Consider the following 15,123-nt stretch of genomic DNA (forward strand, 5'->3'; position numbering starts at 1 on the left):
TGATTTTTTCCAATTTTCTTTCCGCATGTATTGTAAGTGTCCCCGTAAGCTTATAGGAACATTCATTGGTATCTGTTTGCCATAGTTTAATCAAATCTGGGTCCAGGTAATTTAGGGTGGGCATGATGAGTATCCTGAGCTCTTGAGGGATTCTTTTGAACTCTATATATTTTTCTAATGTTGCTTTCTCCCACCATTTATTGATCTCTGATATTTTGTTCTGCTGTAATTACCTCACAATATTCAGGGTATTACTGTTGTCTTTTTCCTTTCCCCCTGTGGTTCCTCTTGTGCTTGTGTTCATTATAAGAGTGTTCTCATCATTGAGTAACTCACTCGCCCTTTGTTGGCGATTCCTTGACTTATTTGCCATCTGTATAACCAAGGTTTTAATGTTTTTCTTTTTTTGCTTGTTTTCTTGTTAGCAGGTGTGTTAATTTATTCTTTTTCAGGGTTTTCCATTGTCTGCTCTTAAGACTTGATGGATTCACCCGTTTGACTGCTGCTTCTTATGAATGCTCTCGCGCTCCTCGGAATCACAAGAATACTGTTCTGTCCCTTTAACCTTTGCGCCCCTCGGAGAAAGTTCTTACAGGCTTTGGGTTGTTTAGTTTGTGTTTGCGCTTCGTTGCGCTTATGTGGTAAATTTAAATTACCTATACTTAATTTATGCGGTAAAGTTCAATAAGAATAACTCAGTCAAAAAGAAGAGGCAAAATCTGTGATATTTGAGGTTTTAAAAGGGGTTTTATTCCTTAAAAAGGAATTGGTTCGAACCAGGTTGCTTCACCATTCCGTCACCACGAAGGTTCGGGAAGGGACAGACAGACAATACTTTATTGACAGTTAATCATATATATAGTCAATGCATTACAGTAAAGGCAGATGCAGAAGGCGTAACAGCTGAGAGGAGAGATAAGAGTACACATACGTAATAAAAAGGCGTTACAATAGGCGTGCATGAAGGCGTGTACTAGAAACGTCATTAAGAGGATGTCATAAGTGGGTGGATCCATAAGAGAATCCTGCAGTGTCAGCAGAAATACATGGCAGAGATGCGCGCGCAGGCAGCATGACGTGTGATTGACGTGTAACTGGAGGGTGAAGGGGACTTGACATTTAGCCCTACATGAGGAGACAGAAGTCTGGGATGTCAGATCAACCTAATCCCAAATCGTATCTAATATCTTGTGTTTAAGGAACTGTATTATCTGGAAGGAAAGGTCTCTCGGGCAGAGGCTATTCTATACTGACTGCTAGTGCGTGTATAAGCGTCTACGTGTCTGCATGAGATGCGAGGGGGCATGGGCCTACCATGGTAACAGGAGCTATGAATTACTTGCACGGAGACAGTGAGGCCGGGCCCTTTGCTCTGCAGCTGGAAGGATGTTTACCTAAAACTACTAGACAGGAATGTATTTTTCGAGGAGCGGAGCAGATAACTTGAAGACTGAATACAGTCTTGGCAGGCAACAGGCCGAGCCAAGCACCGTTAGCCGCGCAGGGAGTAAGGCAGAGGTCACGGATACAGATGCAGGTCCAGGCTGAAGCATTCAGAGGCAGAAGGCAGGAAAGGCTCGATGGCAGAATTCAGGTCCTAACTCGCCAGAGCTGAAAAACGTGTAAAGTACACCACATAAAGACGTTGGCAAGGCATACTTAGGAACGGAATATTCGACCCATTCATGGTGGATCTGAAAGAGGACATGTTAAAGTTGGACGCAAATGTATTTGCGTCTTCATAGCTAGAAGTGGAGGGAACATACATGTACTTGTAGCGCGTACACGGAGTCGTTGGGGTCTAAGATAGGGGACACAATTGATCATAAAAATTCATATTTCCTCATTCCCTCCTTGTCCCCTACGAACCCTTCATGATATATCGATCCTCATGAATCGATCAATCTGTTCACGTAACATCATTTGCTCTTCTTTCTTCTTATGGCGTTTTGAATGAGAACTTGAATGTGGAATACATGATGTGGCACACAGGCCGCAAATCGCTGGCCCACATTGTAAACATAGGCAGCAACTGAATACTATGAGAAGGGCAATACCTAGGAAGGATAGGACCTTCCATCCCCAGGCAGTCAACGTGGTCCAGAACCAACCGGACCAAGTCCAGGTGCCTGGATTCTGGTGTATCAAACTTGCAATCTTATGAAGACGGGTTATAGCTTTGTATACTGATGGCGCGTTTTCTGGAATGAAAACACAGCAGCTTGATCCGATGACTCTACAGGCTCCGCCCCTATCGGCTAGGATGACGTCAAGGACAAGACGATTTTGAAGAACAACAATCCGCATCGCAGACTGCTCCTCTGTTAAGTTGCCTAGGGCGGAAGTAGTCTCATTCACTACTGCTTCGAGGGTTCTAGTTAATTTGCGTATCAGTTTACTATTAAAGACAGCACCTAAGTAGGGAAAGAAACCTTTATTAAAATCTGTGTATTGCTCCCATGCCGTTTCAGTGTAATCGACAATCGGGAGATCTCTCCGGAGTCTATTGTTTACTAGATGGGTATTTCTGTGATAATCAGGAGGGGCTAGGAAAACAGGTGGCAGAAGGAATGCAATGTAACAGGTACCATCCCAATCTAAAGGTAAGCGTATATATGCGGTATGACCACAAATGAAGTAGGAATGACGGGTAGCTCTAAATGTAGACTTGCCTTGATCACTGAATTCGACCACAGTAGTACATTTACTATGACCTAAGTGTACTGAACCATTTTTTCTAACACATAATTCGCCTGTGACTGGTAATACTGACATGGCAGGCAAGACTGGTGCAGCTTCGGATTCAACATTCAAAATCATGAGGTTAATTGTAAAGTTACCTAATCCATATACTTCATTTTCTAGATCAGTTCCTGTCCTTGTTGGAAGTCCCTCCTTGTTAGGGTAGCAGGCTTTAAGCAAAACTAAGTTCAGGTTTCCCCAAACCCAATTTCCCTCATAAACTACAGTATCAGAATCTAAAGAATTAATCAAACTAAACCATGCACCACATGAACCATTGTGTGTGAACGGGTACGGAAAGAGGGGCAGAACTCCCTTGTATTTCTGGTAGGGAGGGAGTCGGCCACATATCCAACAATTTGTAGCGTTGTTGGTCTGATGGGAGTGATGTAACATACTAATGAATGTGTTGTTGCGCAGCGCAAGTCTGTAAGACAATTCATGCGGAGGTAATTCACTAAAAGAATGTTCGGCAGTGACGTTGAAAGCAGAATGTGCACGCTTGAAATAATATGATATAATAGATATGCAATAATATACTTGCAGCAATAATCAGAAGACTTAGAAAAAACATAATCAATAATGTCACTATACAGTGACTACGAAGTGATTTACAATATGCACGTTTCTTGAGCTGTCTCTGTCTATCTCTCTCTCTATCTCGGTCTAGGGGATACATGTCAGAAACTAATTTAACCGATTCACCTAGGGGAGGACTTAAACAATTAAACTGTCTGACTTGCTAGACCGTAGTTTCAGTCTATATTCTTGGGAAGCGGTTTTCTCAACCAGGGGGAGTTTTGAGTCAGTCTGTGGAGGAGGGCAGGGCTGAGAGTTCAGATCAGAAGGAAGTCCATGAAACTTTTTAATGTGGCTCGAGTGCAGCCATCCTTTCCTGCCCTCAACTTTCACGGCGGTCCTCGTCGTCAGAAGAACCAATTTCGGGGTTTGCCAGCGGGGCTCTAGCGGGCTTCTCCGGTCAAAATTACGCACAAAAACAAAGTCCCCAGGGACCACTTCATGGGGCTTCACCTCGGTGTTGTCGGGAAAGGCTGCAGCTACCTGTGAACGACAAGATTGTAGTGCAGACATCAAGGAAGCAAGGTAATCTGTCAGCATAATACAGTCAACATCCGTTATTTTACGAGGTATAGGCGTCCCCCACATATTTGGTGGCCTACCGAAGACCACCTCATACGGGGATAGCCCTGTTCGAGAATGCGCTATCATCCTCATGTAGAAGAGCGCAACTGGCAAAGCTACTATCCAGTCAACGCCTTTCTCTCTACAGATTTTTGAAAGTCGGATTTTCAGAGTCTGATTATGGCGCTCCACGAGACCTGCTGCCTCGGGATGCCGGACACAGTGGAATTTCCACTGATAGCCTAACAGGAGTGTAATGTGTTTCACAAGCTCGGATGAGAATGGCTGACCGTTATCTGAGTACACGATACGGGGCAAACCATACCGTGGGAAGAATTCGCGAACCAGCTGCTTGGCAGTGGTCGGAGCAGTGTAATCTGGGACTGGATATGCTTCTGTCCATCGGGAAAGTGCACATACGACTACGAGGACATATTTAAATCCTCGACAACGTTCCATCTGGATATAATCCATCTGGAGGACTTCAAAAGGGTGATCGGGAGGTTGAAATCCACCTTGCTCTACGGGAATGCTTTTACCTGGATTGAACTGACAACAAATCATGCAAGTACGCACTTTCTGTTTGGCTGCTGCTCGTAAGTTTTTATTGAACCATATGTTTTGAATGCTGTCTAGCATAGCTTTTTCTCCTAGGTGTGCTGGACTATGTATCGTGTTAATGATGACTTGAACCATAGAATCAGGGAGAAACCATGTAGATTTTCCCTTCGTCATCCATCCCTGATCTGTTTGGATCCCTCCTAGTTCAGTCCATTTCTTGATTTCGTCTGGTGTAGCATGTGTCTGTATGTCAATTACATCATGTGCGGGATCCCTGACTGTCATGCAGTGTGTCGATGTCGGAACTATTGTCTTTGTCAAGTCAGTTACATGAGTTCGATTCTGGGCAGTTTGCTTAGCTGTCCTGTCTGCCAGGTCGTTACCCTGGGAGATGGTATCGGTGACTTTTGTATGTGCCTTACACTTCATGATAGATATTGCAGTAGGCAGATGTATTGCATCTAATAGAGCTTGAATGAGGGGACCGTGTTGGATGTTGGCACCGTGAGAAGTTAAGTAACCTCTCTCTCGCCAGAGGACTCCGAAGTCGTGAACGACTCCGAATGCATAACGTGAATCTGTGTATATGTTAACTTTCTTATTTTTGGCTTGAATACAGGCTTGTGTCAGAGCAATGAGCTCTGCTGCTTGAGCTGACAATGTGTCGATACAATTGGTTTCAATAACTTCGGTGTCTGTCGTGACTGCGCAAGCGGTCACTAATTCTCCTGTACTTGTTCTCATGCATGAACCATCCACATAAAGTGTCAGGTCTGGATCTGGTAATGGAATGTCTGTCAAGTCTTGTCTGGGTTTCGTCGTAATAGTAATGACCTCAATACAATCATGTGCCAATGGGTCTGTTCCACTTAATGGCAAAAGTGTGGCAGGATTTAATGTACTACAGCGTCTGATTTCTATGTGTGGCTGAAACAATGTCAATTCATAACCTGTCAGTCTTGCTATAGTCAAGTGTTGGGTCTGTGTACGGTTTAAAAGAACTTCCACGGAATGTGGAACTTGCACTGTCAATTGATGTCCTAATACTATGGAATTGCTTTGTCTGATTGCTAAAGCTGTCGCCGCAACTGATTTCAAGCACGTAGGCAGAGCCTGGGCTACTGGATCTAATGTGCTAGAAAAGTAAGCACACGGTTTGTGTGAACCTGCTTGTTCCTGAGTGAGTACTGACAAGGCAGTACCTTCACGTTCTGTGACAAAAAGTGTAAAAGGCTTACTGTAACATGGTGTTGCTAAAACAGGTGCTTGACATAAGGCTTTCTTTAAGTCTTCAAAAGCTTGTGTATGTTCTTGAGTCCAAGGAAGGACAGTCGATGTCGCTGCCTCCTGGGTTGTCAACTGAATGAGTGGTTTTGCTAGAAATGCATATTGGGGAATCCATTGTCTGCAGTACGAAGTGAGGCCTATAAAGGCCCGCACCTCCTTTTGTGTCTTGGGTGGTGACATGTTTACAATTAACTGGATGCGATCAGGTGTGAGCTGTCTCCCCCCTTTGGACAGCAAGTGACCAAGGTACACAACTTGCTGAACACAGAATTGCAGCTTCGAAGGGGACACCTTGTGCCCCTTGTCGGCCAGAAAATGTAAAACCGTCAGTGATGCTTTTTCACATTCGGGTTCGCTTCGGGCGGTGATCAGCAGATCATCGACATACTGAAGTAGGGCGGTGTTAACAGGCATGTGGATACTGTTGAGTTGTCTTTTTAGTGCTTGGCTATAGATGCTGGGGCTTTCTGTGAATCCTTGTGGTGCGCGTGCAAATTTGAAACTTCGTCCATTTAAACAGAATCCGAACAAGTATTGGCTTTCCGGATCGATTGGGACGCTAAAGAAGGCGTTCTTGAGGTCAATTACAGTAAAGAACGTTGCTTCTGAATCAATAGCTGTCAGTAATGATGAGATATCTGGAACCACGGGATACTGTGGTACAATGCATTTATTCAATTCGAGCAGATCAATAACTAATCGATAAACTGGTGGTGCATTTGGATCAGTATGTTTAAGAATTGGAATGATAGGAGAATTACATACATTGGAGTCGGTTTCCACGACCACTCCTTGTGCAATGAGCTCGTCAATGATTTGCAGCAAAGCCACTACAGCATCTGGAGGTAACTTGTATTGTCGAATTCGTGGTAATACCACTCCTGCTTTGAGTGTGACTCGATATGGTGTAATGTGTATACAACCTACATCAGTGGGGCCTTGTGCCCACAAATGTGCAGGGACATTCTGTAACCGGTGATCCATGTCTCTCAATACATAGTGACCTTTAAAATCTCGCAAGAATAATCGTACTCCTTCCGGAGAACAGCATATTATAGCTCCTAGAGCTTTCAGTGTTTTAATACCTAGCAAGTTTTCTGGGCATGATTTTGTAAGCAATAAATCTGTAGTCCGTGTCAGAGGACCAACTGCAAGAGGAAGAGGTTGCGATACTTCATTAATAATAGGCTTTCCTGAAAATCCAAGGGAAACGTTCTGTGAGCCTGAGAGGGGTGCCCCTGGAACCTCATTGTGACTAATAGTTGTTCTGCTTGCCCCTGTATCAATTAAAAACTTTCTGTCTTTCCCTAATACTTGACTGTGTACATAAGGACCCTCTTGATCTACAGGAACCTCAATAAGAGGCAAGCCAACCTCCCTCTATAGGCTGCTTCATGTGTATCGCTGATAATCGGGGTAGTCGTTTTGTGCATACTGGTACATCTGTTGTGTCGTGTTTTGTGTTGCGGCAATAGGCTGTGGCTGTGGTACTGCTACGGTCTGTTGTGAAGCTGGCATAGGCGGTATATTCTGTATATTCTGAGGTACTTGTTGTTGGGCCTGATCTTGTCTAGGTGGACGCGGTCTCTCCTTGGTTTTACCCGTGGAGATATTGTGTTTCAGAACTGCACAATCGTTTATATAATGACCTGGCTGTTTACAATAGTTACATGTCCCTTTAACAGGAGCCGTCGAATTACTGGGCTGGGTCGCACCCTTTTTGTGACCGTCAGCTGGAACTGACTGAGCAACTAACATTTTCATTTTCGTGTCTTTCATACATCTTTGTTCGTGTTCTTGTTCTTCTCTAATTCTATTCTGGTGGTACTGTAACATTTGTAACATTTGTGAAGGGGTATTAGCTTGCCAAGTGCTCTCGACTTTCAGTACTCTGTTCTTAACCTGGGGCAGGGAATTCTCGACTAATTTTGTTACAAAAAGATGTTGATATGATTCGCTACTTGCTTTCAGACCGCTGTTAATACCAAAACATTTTTCAAATCGGGAATAAAAATCACTAGTGTCTTCATCGGGTTTCTGTTTGCAGGCTGAGATTGCACCCCAGTCTTCCTTTTTCGTAGTTAATATGAAGTAAATCAGGGTTCCCAAGGCCTACACGCTCCGGAGATAACCCACTTACACTCAAGAACTGTTGGCACGGAAACTGTAAAAGGCAAAGAACAAGTTTATTAAGACCCCATGGGGTGGTGGTACACTCAAACAGCACCCTTCGGTAATGCAAGAGGTATCACACCGAACACCGGTGTGACCCCGTTTTATATACAGTTTTGGGGCAATAAAAGATAGGCGGCACAAGTTAAGACACATTTTAAGGACATATATGGTCATGTTTTGGAATACTGCCAGCTCATTGGAGGGGGCACAACTCCGCTGGTCAGTTTGGTGCACATTCCTGAAGGCATACGGGTCAGCTGGAACTGCGCATGTGCGGCTTGACCAGTACTAAAAATAGCCTGTTGCTGGGCAGATTGGAGTGGTCAGTAGAACGGACAACGGACTAAAGGGCACGCCGGCCACGAGGCCGCTTATGATCTAAGATGGCCGCCGCACCATTCAAAATGGCGTTTTCGCATATGGCCAAGTTAAGGAGGACAACGTGTAGGTTCAGCTAATCGCTAATGCGGCCGGGCCAATTACGACAGATGACCCTTTTAGCGTTTAGCTGAATCTACCTCATAGTGAACATAATCAGGATGTTCGTCCTCGATGTCTATTAACATTATTTGTGTTACCTCTTTGTGAAGCATCATTTTGTCATGGGCAAGAGCTCGTCTTGATGGTATGCAAGCTGATAAACACATGGAACATAAAGCTGGGCCACATTGAATACATAGGCATATGAAAAACATGGCTCCCACAAGTATACACAGAATCGTTAACAGTTTCCAGCCCCAAGTTGCAAGCATGGACCAGAACCATCCCGAAAGTGTCCAAGTTCCATTGTCCGGGTGTATTTCAGCTGCAATTTTATGAAGCTTGGAGATGGCATCATACACGGATGGAGAATTGTCCGGAATATATACACAACAGCTGCTTCCGATAATTCTACATGCCCTCCCACGATCAGCCAAAACAACATCCAATACCATCCTATTTTGGAGTGTGACAATCCTGGAAATCTGTAGTTCCTCGGTAATATTCCCCAGGGCAATGGCAGTGTCATTCGCGACAGCCTCGACAACACGTGTCAGTCGTCTGATTTTCCGGCTGTTCAGTGCAGCCCCCACAAAGGAGAATAGTCCCAGATTAAAGTCCACATACTGTTGCAATGCAGTGTCTGTTTGGTCAATATCTTCCAGGACAACAGTTCGTTTAACCCTATTCAAGACGAAGTCGTGGTACAAGGTGTAATCATTGTGATACATTGGAGGGGCAATGAATACAGGAGGTAACACAAACGATACGTAGCACGTGCCCAACCACCCCAATGGAAGCTGATGGTAGCCCTTCGTTCCACAGATAAAATACGTATTTCGTGATGCAACAAATGAAATGCCATTCGGGCTATCAAAAGTGAGAGTAGTATTACATTCGCTTTTCCCCACTGCAATCGAGCCCTTATTCCTGATACATAAATCGGCTTTTGTAGCAATGACATTTATAACATGTGCACTAGATACATTAACGTTCCGCTGATTGCTGTATACACGTGGGGCAGACACATTATCAGGCCTATACTCTTCCTACTCAAATCGAGTGCCCTCAGCACGGGGAAACCCATCCTTGTCATGGGAACATACTTTATTCAAGCGGAAAAGCACCCCCCCTTTGGTTGGCCATCTCAAAGTAAAGAGGAGGGTGTACCAAGCGTTACATGATCCATTATGCGAAAACGGGAGTGGAATAAGTGGGGTGCCCCCTCTCTTCGGTGCCCTGGCAACATCCCACACACCCAGCAATTTGAGGTATTGGTCATGTTATGTGTGTGGTGAAGAATCTGAATGAAGCTGTTATTTAAATACGTTTGGCGGTGTCGTTCTTCATGAAAGGGCAGTGTAAAATGAAAATGTTCAGACGGAGCCGGGGTAGTCGGCAGCAAATGTTCACGTACAGGCACCACAAGTTCAACTACCCAGGCTATGACAGCTATCACCACAATAGTCAGAACAAAGAGAAAGGCACCCAATATTTTCTTATCACGAGATGCCGTTGATGCCATAGTTCAGGAATGTTTATGCAAAGTCTCAAAGAGCACAAATTGTTCACAAAGTCTCAGATACACGTACGTGTATACCTAAAAAAAAAAGAAAAATACGGTGCTGAACTCCGAGGTAGCCGTTGTTTTCTTCTCCGGGCCAAGACGGGTGTCGCTACACTGGCAGAACTGATCCCCCCCCCTTGGAATTCCCGGTTTCCGTTTCACAAACCTGGAGCGGTAACCAACCAGTCAAAAGATACAAAAAAAATCTTCTTATCGAGGACGCAAGTTGTAGCGCTCTCGTCCGGCAGCAGCTTGGTCCGGGAAGGCTCCCTCAACTTCAGACGACGTTACAGCTGGGCTCTTTTCTTTCTCCAAGATCTCCTTGTAATCAGTCAGCACAGCAGGAGTCACCAGGTCCGGAGAGACACGGCGACAATGTGTCGAATGCACCCACCGCTTCCTGTTTGTCACTCGTACAGAGGTGCGGGTCGCAAGGAGAACCTGCTCGGGGCCCTTCCACCTGGGCTCCAGACTGCTTGCTCTCTCAAACGAGCGAATCATCACGTGGTCACCAGGGCGGAGATCATGGCCCTCTCCAGCAGAGTTGTCAGGGAGCGCTTCTCAAACCTGTTGATGAATAGAGAGCAAATCATTTGTTAATCGTGCCAAATAATCATTCATCATAACACAAGGCACATCACGTATTAATCGCGGCTTGGGCACCCCCCAGATATTCATAGGGCGGCCAAACACCACCTCATAAGGCGTAAGGCCAGTTCGTGAGTGGGGTACTGATCTAAGAGAGAGCAGTGCTAGCGGCAAAGCATCTGGCCACTTCAACGATGTAGACGCCACAATTTTGGCCAGCTTAAGTTTCAACGTAGCATTGTACCGCTCGACCAAACCTGCTGACTGAGGGTGGAATACAGCGTGGAACTTCTGCTGAATCCCTAACCCCTTCAGTACATATTCCACAATCTTTCCAACAAAATGGGGCCCATTATCGCTCCACAAAAATTTACAAACTCCAAAGCGAGGAAAGAATTCCTTAAGCAACACCTTAGCTGTTGTCAAAGCCGTGTTGTCTTTCGTGGGGTAGGCCTCAACCCATTTGCTAAAAGCACATACCACCACTAGGACGTACTTCAGGTTGTTGCAGCGCTCGAGTTGGATGTAATCCATTTGGAGCACCTCAAATGGTGCAGACGGTGGAACGAACCCTCCTTTCGGAGTATGGGTCCCCTTTCCAGGATTGTGTTGCAAACATACCAGGCAGGTCTGCACTACTCTCTTTGCAGTATTAGCAATCTCGGGATGTTCCCAAACTCGTGTTAAAAGCCGAGTGATTGCAAGAGCTCCGACATGGGCCAGTCCATGTGTCATTTGGACCATCGCCTGTAAGTAAGCCGCAGGCAATTTCCACCTCTCCATATCTTTGCTTCTCCAACAACCCTCGTCATCTAGTACCCCATCTGCTGCCCAAGCCGCGAGTTCAGTTTCAGTAGCTGATTTTTGAATGTCCAGTATTTCTGCTCTAGCGTCACTCCATCGCTCAGCCTGCGATTGTATCACATACATGGGGGAGCTAGTTCGGGACATAGCCGTTTGTCTTGCTATGCTGTCTGCGAAGGCATTTCCTTGGCCCACTTTGTCCGTGATCTTTTTATGGGCACTGCACTTCACTATCGCTACTTTCTTAGGGCCAAGCAACGCATTTAGGAGATCGCGCACTAGCTCTCCGTGCATAATGTGCTCTCCGTGTGATGTCAGAAACCCACGTTCCCTCCAAAGTAGCCCGAAGTCATGGGCCACTCCAAAGGCATACCGGCTGTCCGTGTATATGCTCACACATAATCCGGCACTCAATTCGCAGGCTCTTGTTAAGGCTATCAGCTCTGCTGCCTGAGCCGACTTTTGTGGTATCCTAGCTGTTTCTACCACTGTCTTAAGTGTCGTAATCGCATAGGCTGCGGAAGTCGTACCATCTGGCAGCCTTAAACACGATCCATCAACCCACAGTTCCCCATCCACATCTGGAAGTGGCACATCCTGTAAGTCGACACAACCCTTTGTCTGTTCCTCGGTCAGGAAAACACAGTCGTGATGTTTTTCTTCCTGACCCTCCTCGGCCGGATAGGGCAATAAAGTGGCAGGGTTCAAAGTGGCGCATCTTTTCAGTGTAATATGTGGCGCCAAGAGTGTCAGCTCATATCCTGTTAGCCGTGCACTCGTAAGGTATTGGGTCTTTGTTTGGTTTAACAGGGCATCTACTGCGTGAGGAACTAACACCAACAATTTGTGTGATAACACTATTCCCTCACTCTGTCGTATGGCCACTGCTGTTGCTGCTACCGCTCGAAAACACCCAGGCAACCCTCGTGCTACAGGATCCAGAATGGCAGAGAAGTATGCACATGGTCTCTGCTTATCCCCGTGTAATTGCACTAACACTGACAACGCGCACCCATCATTCTCGTGCACGTACAATGTGAAGAGTTTCGTGTAGTCTGGTGTACCTAACACGGGTGCGGAACAAAGGGCCTGCCTCAACTGCTCAAAAGCTTTCTGACATTCATCTGTCCACTCAAGAGGCATTGGTGTAGCTTTGGACAGTAATGCTAACAAAGGTTTTATGATATGTGAAAAACCCATGATCCATTGCCTACAAAAAGACGTCAACCCTATGAAGGCACGTACATCTCTCTGCGTGCGGGGGACTGGTGTGTCTAAAATTGCTTGAATTCGATCAGATGTTAATGCACGGCCCTCCTTAGACAACAGATGACCGAGGTAGGTCACCTGGGGTCTACAGTACTGAAGCTTTTTCTTGGAAACCTTGTGATTGTTTTGTGCCAAAAAGGAAAGCAACGCAAGTGTGCTCTGTTCACATTGTGCATAGGAGTCAGCGGCAAGCAGAAGGTCATCCACGTACTGGATGAGCGCAACGCCAGACTGCAATTTAAAGGAATCTAGCTGCCTTTTCAAAGCCTGGCTGTAGATGCTAGGACTTTCAGTATATCCTTGGGGAACACGACAAAATCTATACGATTTATTATTGAGCGTAAAGCCGAACAGATATCTGCTATCAGGATGAACAGGGATGGAAAAGAACGCATTCTTTAAATCAATAACGCTAAAGGTGGTGGCTGTCGGTGGAACCAAGGTAAGCAAGGTCGTAATATCGGACACCACCGGGTATTGGGGAATGACAATTTTGTTGATCTCTCGCAAATCAATAATAAATCGATAGATCTTGCCGTCAGTGTCTCTTTTAAGAATCGGAAGAATAGGACTGTTGCAAACATTATAAGGGACCTCCTCCACAACCCCTGCAGAAATCAAATCCTGAACAATATGTGTCAATGCAATTTCACCTTCTCTCGAAATCTTATACTGTGGCACTCGTGGTAGAGGGGCCCCCTCCTTAACAGTAATGTGTATTGGTGGAATACGCATCTCTCCCACATCCGTATCTGAGGTCGCCCACAACGTATGCGGTAGAGAGGCCAAAGCTGGAATGTCTAAAATAGCATAAAACCTATCAGGGTCAGGATAATTGTCATTCAGGATAACCCGCACTCCCTCTGGAGCGCAACGTATTGTCGCTCGAAAATATTTAAGCAAATCAATGCCCAGGATATTGTCTGGGGTATGGGGTGATAACAAAAATTGGCCAAAACTGAAGTATTTGTCAATGCATAGTGCAAGGGGCTTGGACAATGGGCTGGGGGAGGGTGTGCCATCAAACCCTACACACGTAATCATTTCGCCAGACAGGGGAGCCCTCGGAACCAAGTTTTTCGACAGAGCGCTACGAGTAGCTCCTGTGTCGACTAGAAATTGATCAGTAGAACCCAGAATGCCCGCTGTTACATATGGACCCTGCTGATCTACCGGCACTTCAACTGATTCCTTACCCCATCCTACGGAGTCCTATGCATGCACATAATCCTGGTGTTCCACATTCTCTCCCTCCGAAATCTGATATTGATTCCGTCTATCAAACGTGTTTCGTTCATCCTGGCCACGGCCCCTCTCCTCAACCTGCCTACGATCACCTCCACCACCTCTCGCTCCAGTATAACCTCCTCTTGACCTTCCACTTCCTCGACCAGGCTGACTACGCTGTTCACGAAGTACCGGACAATCTTCGGCCCAATGGCCAAACTCCTTACAATACGCACACTGATCCTCCGCTATGTCCGTACGACCATATGATGCGTTTCCTCCACCTCGTCTACCTCTATCATTCCCTCTACCCTGTGTTCCCCGAACCTGCGCCAACATCACCTTCTTTTTCAATTCCTTCGCCTTTTTCTCTACACTTTCTTTAGCCTCCACTTCCTGCCGCTCATAATACTGAGCCATAGTTAACAAAGACGCAGGGGTCGCCGTGGCCCAGGAACTTTCCCTCGACTTCAATCGCTTTGCAATCTCTGGTAGGAGATTAGCTACATACTTATCTACAAACAAATGTCGACCCGTATCGTCAGTTAAAGATTGACCACTGTAATCATGAAATGCCTCCTCGAAGCGTGTAAAGAAATCTGAGACCGTTTCATCGGGTTTCTGCTTACACGACGTTAGCATAGTCCAATCAATCTTTTTAGAGGGAACAAGCGTTTTTAATTTATTCAAGATAGCTGCCGGAAGATCTAGAATTAGCTGGCAAGGCTTACATGCTGGTTCTCTATCTAAATCTGCAGCATTTATTTCCTTCCATGTTCCCCCCAATATCGTTTCATCATTATTTTTACGAATTTGCCTCCACATATCAGGTGGTAAAATTAGCCCAAAAAACAAATCTATATCCACGAGAGTCATCACACAAGACGATATAGCCCCCTCCACCCCCTCATAGAATGCCGCCGGATTCTTCCGAAGATCAGGTAAAGAATTTTTCAATGCCATGACATCTGCTCTATTCCACGGCGTATATACCCAATTATACACAAAATACCCTTTCGCATCCTTCGACAATTTATCATCATCCGTACCTTCCCCTTTAGGTGGAACATACAACGGCGCGGCTTCACGCATAGGCATAACATGTAATGCAGAACTCTTATCTGAACCACGGAGAGAGCACTCCTTAATCTGCCCATTATTCCCCGACTCGGACTCCTTTTGCCTCCTCCTCCGTTCCTCCCGCAATCTGGTTGTCTCATCCCGCAGCTTGATCAGTTGCTTGAATAGGTCATCAACATCTGAAAGATCAAAATCACCTT

Source organism: Lissotriton vulgaris, chromosome 3_1, assembly GCF_964263255.1.
Source record: "Lissotriton vulgaris chromosome 3_1, aLisVul1.2, whole genome shotgun sequence".
NCBI classification, from domain to species: Eukaryota; Metazoa; Chordata; class Amphibia; order Caudata; family Salamandridae; genus Lissotriton; species Lissotriton vulgaris.